General features: G+C 43.2%; 1 long non-coding RNA gene across 1 annotated transcript in view; it reads right to left on the bottom strand.

The window, feature by feature from the left end:
* Positions 1-6,842: 6,842 nt before the first annotated feature.
* Positions 6,843-9,109, bottom strand: part of LOC137871476 (uncharacterized) — a 6,146-nt gene continuing 3,879 nt past the window's right edge. Inside the window, exons 3-4 of the long non-coding RNA XR_011102813.1 lie at positions 7,289-7,388; positions 6,843-7,209 (exon numbers count right to left, since the gene is read on the bottom strand). This is a non-coding gene — a long non-coding RNA (uncharacterized lncRNA). The remainder of the gene's footprint in view (positions 7,210-7,288; positions 7,389-9,109) is intronic.

A 9,109-nucleotide genomic window follows, 5' to 3' on the forward strand; every position in this document is an offset into this window, starting at 1 on the left:
TAATAATCAATCACTCAAAACAAATGACAAATGTGAAAAGTTGTGTTCAATATGATTTTCATATATTTCACATTTTATAGATTAAAAGTAGGAAGGATTAACCAATTATTCATGTAGATTTTCACATTTTAAATTTGTATTTATTTAGTTTTTTAGGAACCAAATGATGAACATAAAAACTGTGACAAACTCTGTTAAACCTCCTCCTGACCTTTCAGAGATGTCCTGGGCTTCATCCAGCTGACTTTTGTTTCCTCTCACTTTGTTTTTGTGTCCTCGCTCCTCGCTGAGTCTCTCAAGTTTATTATGATGGAATTCATCAGACGGAGATTCAATCAACAAACATCTCAGCAGGTTTTCATCAGACGACACAACAAGGAGACACACATATACATATACACACACACACACACACACACACACACACACACACACACACACACACACACACACACACACACACACACACACACACACACACACACACACACACACATATATATTGGGATCTGGCAGGAACGTGTTTGGTTATCAGCAAATATGAAAAACTAAATTATTGACATCAATAGAATTATTAATGAATGAATTTCCCCACTGCGGGACTAATAATTATTATTAAATGTATCTTATCTTATCTTATAATTGATCAAAACAAGGCAGATCCTCACCACCACGGCAAAATACGGAGATTGCTATTCTATCACACAGAAGCCCGACTGGTGAACTTAGATTCTGTAACTGTGGTTCTGATCTTCAAACTGATAAAGTCACAATTACCAACTTCACTCGCGGTGATGATCTAACACAACACTATTACAACAGTATGGAACACAACAGTAGTTTCTTCACAGCACAAACGGAACTTGGCGGTCCGTAAACACACAATAACACGTTACAACAAAACAAAACAAGGTAATAAACACACTATGACCTAACTCTGCCCAGACACAAGCCTCTTACTGTGAGACGATTTAACTCATTACATTACATTACAGTCATTTAGCAGACGCTTTTATCCAAAGCGACTTACAATAAGTGCATCAACATTGGTAATCAAAAGAACTACTAGTCACCAGAGGTCATAAGTACATTTCCTTTTCCAAACAAACATCTAAGAGCATGAAGCAGAGCATAACTCAGAGCCAAAGTACAGTACAGAAACAAGAAAAACAGTTAGTGCTATAAGTAATACGAATACAGCCCTGTATTCTAGCACCAGAGTCTTAAACTGGATGCGAGCTCTTACAGGTAGCCAGTGTAGAGAACGGAGAAAGGAAGTTGTGTGGGAGAACTTGGGGCGATTGAACACCAGGCGAGCTGCGGCTTTCTGGACAAGCTCCAGAGGTCTGATGGCCGACGCCGGGGCTCCGGCGAGTAGAGAGTTGCAGTAGTCCAGGCGGGAGATGGCGAGAGCCTGGATGAGAACCTGCGCCGTCTCGTCAGTCAGGAAGGGACGAATCCTCCTGATGTTGTAGAGCAGGAATCTGCAGGAGCGTGTAACGGATGAAATGTTTGCTGAGAATGACAGTTGGTCATCCAGGGTCACACCCAGGTTCCTGGCAGTCCGAGTTGGGGTCAACACGGTGTCGTCAATGGTGATGGACAGGTCCCGGTGCGGGCAACCCTTCCCCGGGAGGAACAGTAGCTCAGTTTTGTCTAGGTTGAGCTTGAGGTGGTGTGTCGTCTCCACTTGGGTGTCACCGGGGGGTAATGACAAGACCAGCTGGGTGTCATCGGCATAACAATGGTAGGAGAAGTCATGTGAGCGAATAACAGAACCCAGAGATGTTGTGTAGAGCGAGAAGAGAAGGGGGCCCAGAACTGAACCTTGTGGAACCCCCGTAGTCAGCGTGCGTGGTTCCGACACGGCCCCCCTCCAGATCACCTGGTAGGATCGACCCGTCAGGTAGGATGCAAACAGGGAGAGTGCAGAGCCTGAGATGCCCATCCCCTCGAGGGATGAGAGGAGGATCTGATGGTTCACAGTGTCAAACGCCGCAGACAAGTCCAGGAGAATCAGGACAGAGGAGAGAGAGTTCGCTCTCGTGGCGTGAAGCAACTCTGTCACCGCAAGGAGGGCCGTCTCTGTCGAGTGACCCACTTTGAACCCGGACTGGTGGGGGTCCAAAAGGCTGTTCTGGTGGAGATAGGAAGACAGTTGGTTAAAGACAGCACGTTCAAGTGTTTTGGATAGAAAGGGTAGAAGAGAAACCGGTCTGAAGTTCTTGACATCAGAGGGGTCAAGTGATGGTTTCTTCAATGGTTTCAGAAACTCAAATCAGACTGCTGGAAACCCTGTAGGCCCAACTCTCTACTCTCTTTGTTCACACCACATGGTGAAGTCCCAACATATATTAACATACATACATATTTACAGTATATGTATCTATATATATATATCTATATATATATATATATCTATATATATATATATATATATCTATATATATCTATATATATATATATATATCTATATATATATATATATATATATATATCTCTATATATATATATATATATATATATATATATATATCTATATCTATATCTATCTATATCTATCTATATATATATGTATGTATATATATATATATATATATATATATATATATATATATATATATAAAAGAACATCCTCATCATGGTACAGCAGAGAGAACAGCAGGGATAACCCACACAGAACCCAAGAGGAAAACCCTAACCCTCACAGAACCCAAGAGGAGAACCCTAACCCTCACAGAAACCAAGAGGAAAACTCTAACTCTCCCAGAAACCAAGAGAACCCTTTCCTTTACAGAACCAGAGAGGAGAACCCTAACTTTCACAGAACCCAACAGGAGAACTCTAACCCTCACAGAACCCAAGAGGAGAACCCTAATCCTCCAAAGGTTGAAGTACTGAGTTAACCTCCTGATTCATTAATAGACTTCAGTTCTATTTTTAAAGAACCCGGTTTTCTTTTTGTGTGTAAATGAATTTAAATGATTTTAGTGAATATTTATGTATTTAACAGTGATCTCTTTGTGAATACAGGTTATACTACACACATTAAGAAATGTTAGTCTGTCAGGAGATGATGTATTTACCTGCAGCAGGTAAGACATTCATAGACAATGTGACACTACATGACAGAGGTTACCTGCTGAGTCATCTCACCTGTCACTCATTAACCTCTCCTCTTTTGGTGGTTTTCATGTTTTCAGGTCAGTTTAAGAAAGTTTTAAACAATTCTCTGAACTCCAGAATGATATTTTCTTTCATTTAAAACCAATAAAACTACTGATGTATATTTAATAACTCTAGGATTCATGATGTATTATATTCATTCTAAAAACATAATATATATATCCATATATATATATATATATATATATATATATATATATATATATATATATATATCCATATATATATATATATATATATATATATATATATATATATATCCATATATATATATATATATATATATCCATATATATATATATATATATATATATATATATCCATATATATATATATATATATCCATATATATATATATATATATATATATATCCATATATATATATATATATCCATATATATATATATATATATATATATATATATATATATATATATATATATATATATATATATTAGTGCTGGGCAACGATTACAATTTTTAATCGCGATTAATCGCATGATTTTCTGCGCAAAGTTTAATAATGAATTCAAAAGTAGTGTATTGCACACTTTTATTTTAAAAGTACTGCTATATGAACAAAAGTACAATAACATTTGGTTTGAATCACTTTAAACAGATCAGGTTATTTTTAACAGCAGTATAATTCACACAGTATCAGTTATATTTCTACTATCTGTGCTCAGTGTGTGACTTTATTTAAACGTTCCACTGCTGTGCAACATGAAAACAATGTTCCACACGTTTCATCAAAATGTGTGTCTTCTGTCTTCATACAGTGAGAGCATGTGAACGCAGCTCCCACTGTTCATCAATATAATGCACCGTAACTCAGAGGTGACGACGGTTACCCGGCGATGTCCGGTAGTCTCCGGTGAGAGACGGCCGGTGCGCGTTGTGACTCCGTCTCTTTTGTAGTCCTCTCCTCTACGTACGACTCGTGTGTTCTTCTGGTGACGGTGCGTCTGGAGGGAGGCTCCTACTTGACGTCATTCATGATCCTGAGAACGTTCCTCAGACCGACGTCTTCTCAACACTAGTCGTCCTGCAGTTTGTATCTCTCCACTTCTCTGTGGCGTCTGTTAGCTCGTATTTAGTTAACCTCTACTTCTCCACACGCTGCATCAACCTAGTGATGAAGACTCCTCCACACACTGCATCAACGTAGTGATGAAGCCTCCTCCACCGCTGGTTTGGTGATTTGCTGACATCAACGGTGTGGATTGTATTTTTTTTTTAAACTGCGTTAATGTGATAAAAAAATTGTCGGCGTTAATTAATTAATGCGTTAACACGATAATGTGTTAAGTTTCCCAACACTAATATATATTTATAAACATAAACATTCAACTTTGCAAGATGGCGCTGTGCCAGCAGCTGCCTGTCGCAGCAGCCTCATGTGTGTTCTAATTTTTTGTCTATTTTCCACTTTTCTTCTTCTTTTGTTCTTTTTCCTTCACGTTTGGTTTAAATTACGGTCAGACAACGGACCGTAACTTTTTCTCAACTTTTCTCGTGGCTTTCTGTTACTTTTCTCCCTGTTTGTAACGGAGAGCCACACACAATGAGCAGGGCCATTGTCTATTCCCGCGATCAGCTGATTGCGCTGAGCAAACCGCGGCTGCTGCCCGGCGCTAGGCCTGAGATCCCGGCGGAGCTACGGAGAAGGGCTCGAGGCTGCAGGTCTGGCGCTAAGCGGAGGGCGAAGAAGAGGAAGTACAAACCTTCGGTACCGCCGATTATAATGAGGAACGTGAGGTCTTTGGCGAATAAGACGGACGAACTCGGCGCGCTGGTAAAGACTGATGGGGACTTCCGTGAGTGTAGCGTCATGCGTTTCACAGAGACATGGCTGCACGCGGAGTTTCCGGATCACAGCGCGTCGCTTCCCGGGTTCAGGACTGTTCAGGCGGACAGAGACGTTATACAGAGTGGTAAGAAGAGAGGTGGCGGGACCACGTGTGTGTGAAGAAACGTTTCTGTAGCCCGGACATTGAGCTGTTAGCCGTGGGGATGCGCCCATACCTGAGCCTGAAGCAGGAGGAAGTCCCGGTGCTGTGGAAGACGTCGTGCCTGGTTCCTGTTCCTAAGAAGACGACACCATCTGGCCTCAATGACTACCGACCAGTTGCCCTCACATCCCATGTGATGAAGGTGCTGGAGAGGCTGGTCTTGGCCCACCTCCGACCGCAGGTGAAATCATCGCTGGACCCTCTGCAATTTGCATACCAGCCTCATGTGGGAGTGGACGACGCCATCATCTACCTGCTGCAACGAGCTCAGTCGCACCTGGATGGAACCGGTGGCTCTGTGAGAATCACTTTCTTTGACTTCTCCAGTGCATTTAACACCATCCAATCAGTGCTGCTGAGTGAGAAGCTGCGGGAGGTGGGGGTTAACGCGTCCACCGTCTCCTGGATCATTGACTACCTCACAGACAGACCACAGTTTGTCCGACTGGGCCGTGTGCTGTCTGATACGGTTGTCAGTGATACTGGAGCCCCACAGGGAACTGTTCTGTCTCCCTTCCTGTTCACCTTGTACACCACTGACTTCCAGTACAACTCGGGGTCATGCCATGGAGATGTTCTACTAGTCTGTTGAGGTCAGTGCACTTCACTTTGCTGTAGTCTGCTGTGGGAGCAGCATTGGAGCCGGAGACACTAACAGACTTAACAAACTGGTTAAGAAGGCCGGCTCCATCATCGGCTGTAAACAAGACTATCTGGAACAGGTGGTGCAGAGGAGGACACAGAAGAAATTATCATCCATATTGGATTACCCGGACCACCCTCTCCACCACCTACTGCAGGGACAGTGGAGCACTTTCTCCAACAGACTGATCCAGCTCCGCTGTCACAAGGACAGGTACAGGAGAACGTTCCTGCCTACCGCAATCAGACTGTATAACAAATCACCTCGGGCCAAATCATTCACTGTCGGTTAAACCTCTGCACTACTGTTTATTTAGTTGATTTAATATTATTCTGTTCTATTCACTGTGTATATAGTGTGCATTTTTTATATAACATCTTTACTATATTATAATTGTATATATTGTGACATGTGTATTTTTCTTTTTCTATAATATTAAGATTTTTTACCTGTGACCTATTGCTGCTCTGTAACCTATTGCTGCTTGTAACAAAATAATTTACCCTCGCGGGATCAATAAAGTTAGTATCTATCTATCTATTATTTGCTGAGAGAGTTCATGTCCACCATTGTTGTGGCTGTGTACGTCCCTCCATCAGCTGACGCAGAGAAAGCAGTGGACACCATCCACTCACTGTGTCTGGACTGCTGAGTCAACATTCTGGTGCATTTTTGGAAATTACTGGAGACTTTAATCACACCACCCTGGAACCGGTGACTCTGTGAGAATCACTTTCTTTGACTTCTCCAGAGCAAAGGAACTCACCTGAACCCTCAGGACCTCCTCAGTACACAGTAGTATAAGTACACACTGTACTGTATACTGTAACAATACACACTGTAGTATCAGTACACTCTATAGTATCAGTGTGATAACATGATTTTGATTTTTAAATTAAGTTCTGTGAGAGGACGACTCAAATCTTCTGTTCAAACTAGATTATGAATATTAAAAACACTTTAAATATATATATATATTTAAATTTAAGACTTCACACAGTCAGTTTGAGTTTATTTATTTCAGCAGAGAAAAACCTTAAAATCTGTTTGTCCCTGAAGGCATCACTGTGAAGACAAACAAGTATTTTACAGAGAAGTATAAATATCACAGTACTTCACCTAAATACATAGTGTGTACACAGACACGCACGCACACACACAAACACACAATATACATGAAGTGAGCAAAGACTAAAACTTGAGTTCTGCATTAAAAACAAACAATAACTAAAAGTTAAACATTTAAGAAGAGAAACTGGGTCGCAGGTCAGCTGTGATTGGTGGATGAAGGTCAGCTGTGATTGGTGGATGAAGGTCAGGTGTGATTGGCAGATGATGATCTACAGCGTGGTGAGGAACTCTCTGACCTGCATGAGAAAAAACAAACCAAAGTGAGCAGTAGAACCCAGTAGAACTAGAACCCAGTGAAGTGAGATTAACATGAACCTTCTCCAGGATGACTTCCTGTTTGATGCGATCGTTCTTGAAGTCATCGTCGACGTCCAGAACCAGAACAGGAAGTTCATCCAGGTACTCAAAGTCCAACCTAAACAAACACAGAATAAATAAATAAATATATATATATATTTTAAAATGCAATCCACACCATTGATGTCAGTAAATCACCAAACCAGCGGTGTAGGAGTCTTCATCACTACGTTGATGCAGCGTGTGTAGGAGTCTTCATCACTACGTTGATGCAGCGGTGGAGGAGTCTTCATCACTACGTTGATGCAGCGTGTGGAGGAGTCTTCATCACTACGTTGATGCAGCGGTGGAGGAGTCTTCATCACTACGTTGATGCAGCGTATGGAGGAGTCTTCATCACTACGTTGATGCAGCATGTGGAGGAGTCTTCATCACTACGTTGATGCAGCGGTGGAGGAGTCTTCATCACTACGTTGATGCAGCGTGTGGAGAAGTCTTCATCACTACGTTGATGCAGCGTGTGGAGGAGTCTTCATCACTACATTGATGCAGCGTGTGGAGGAGTCTTCATCACTACGTTGATGCAGCGTGTGGAGGAGTCTTCATCACTACGTTGATGCAGCGTGTGGAGGAGTCTTCATCACTACGTTGATGCAGCGGTGGAGGAGTCTTCATCACTACGTTGATGCAGCGGTGGAGGAGTCTTCATCACTACGTTGATGCAGCGTGTGGAGGAGTCTTCATCACTACGTTGATGCAGCGTGTGGAGGAGTCTTCATCACTACGTTGATGCAGCGGTGGAGGAGTCTTCATCACTACGTTGATGCAGCGTGTGGAGGAGTCTTCATCACTAGGTTGATGCAGCGTGTGGAGGAGTCTTCATCACTAGGTTGATGCAGCGTGTGGAGGAGTCTTTATCACTACGTTGATGCAGCGTGTGGAGAAGTAGAGATAAACTAAAGACAAGCTAACAGACGCCACAGAGAAGTGGAGAGATATAAACTGCAGGACGACTAGTGTTGAGAAGACGTCGGTCTGAGGAACGTTCTCAGGATCATGAATGACGTCACGTAGAAGCCTCCCTCCAGACGCACCGTCACCAGAAGAACACACGAGTCGTATGAAGAGGAGAGGACTACAAAAGAGACGGAGTCACAACGCGCACCGGCCGCTTTTCATACAACTCGTGTGTTCTTCTTGTGATGGAAGAAGAGGTCAGCCCTCCTTGCGGTGACAGAGTCGCTTCACGCCACGAGAGCTAACTCTCTCTCCTCTGTCCTGATTCTCCTGGACTTGTCTGCGGCGTTTGACACTGTGAACCATCAAATCCTCCTCTCATCCCTCGAGGGGATGGGCGTCTCAGGCTTTGCACTCTCCCTGTTTGCATCCTACCTGACAGGTCGATCCTACCAGGTGACCTGGAGGGGGGCCGTGTCGGAACCACGCATGCTGACTACGGGGGTTCCTCAAGGGTCAGTCCTGGGCCCCCTTCTCTTCTCGCTCTACACAACATCTCTGGGTTCTGTTATTCGCTCGCATGACTTCTCCTACCATTGTTATGCCGATGACACCCAGCTGGTCTTGTCATTACCCCCCGGTGACACCCAAGTGGAGACGACACACCACCTCAAGCTCAACCTAGACAAAACTGAGCTACTGTTCCTCCCGGGGAAGGGTTGCCCGCACCGGGACCTGTCCATCACCATTGACGACACCGTGGTGACCCCAACTCGGACTGCGAGGAACCTGGGTGTGACCCTGGATGACCAACTGTCAAAAACAGCAAACATTTCATCCGTTACACGCTCCTGCAGATTCCTGCTCTACAACATCAGGAGG

The sequence above is a fragment of the Cebidichthys violaceus genome, unplaced genomic scaffold (genome assembly GCF_023349555.1).
Source record: "Cebidichthys violaceus isolate CVI_PGR_0920_01 unplaced genomic scaffold, fCebVio1.0.p SCAF_142, whole genome shotgun sequence".
NCBI classification, from domain to species: Eukaryota; Metazoa; Chordata; class Actinopteri; order Perciformes; family Stichaeidae; genus Cebidichthys; species Cebidichthys violaceus.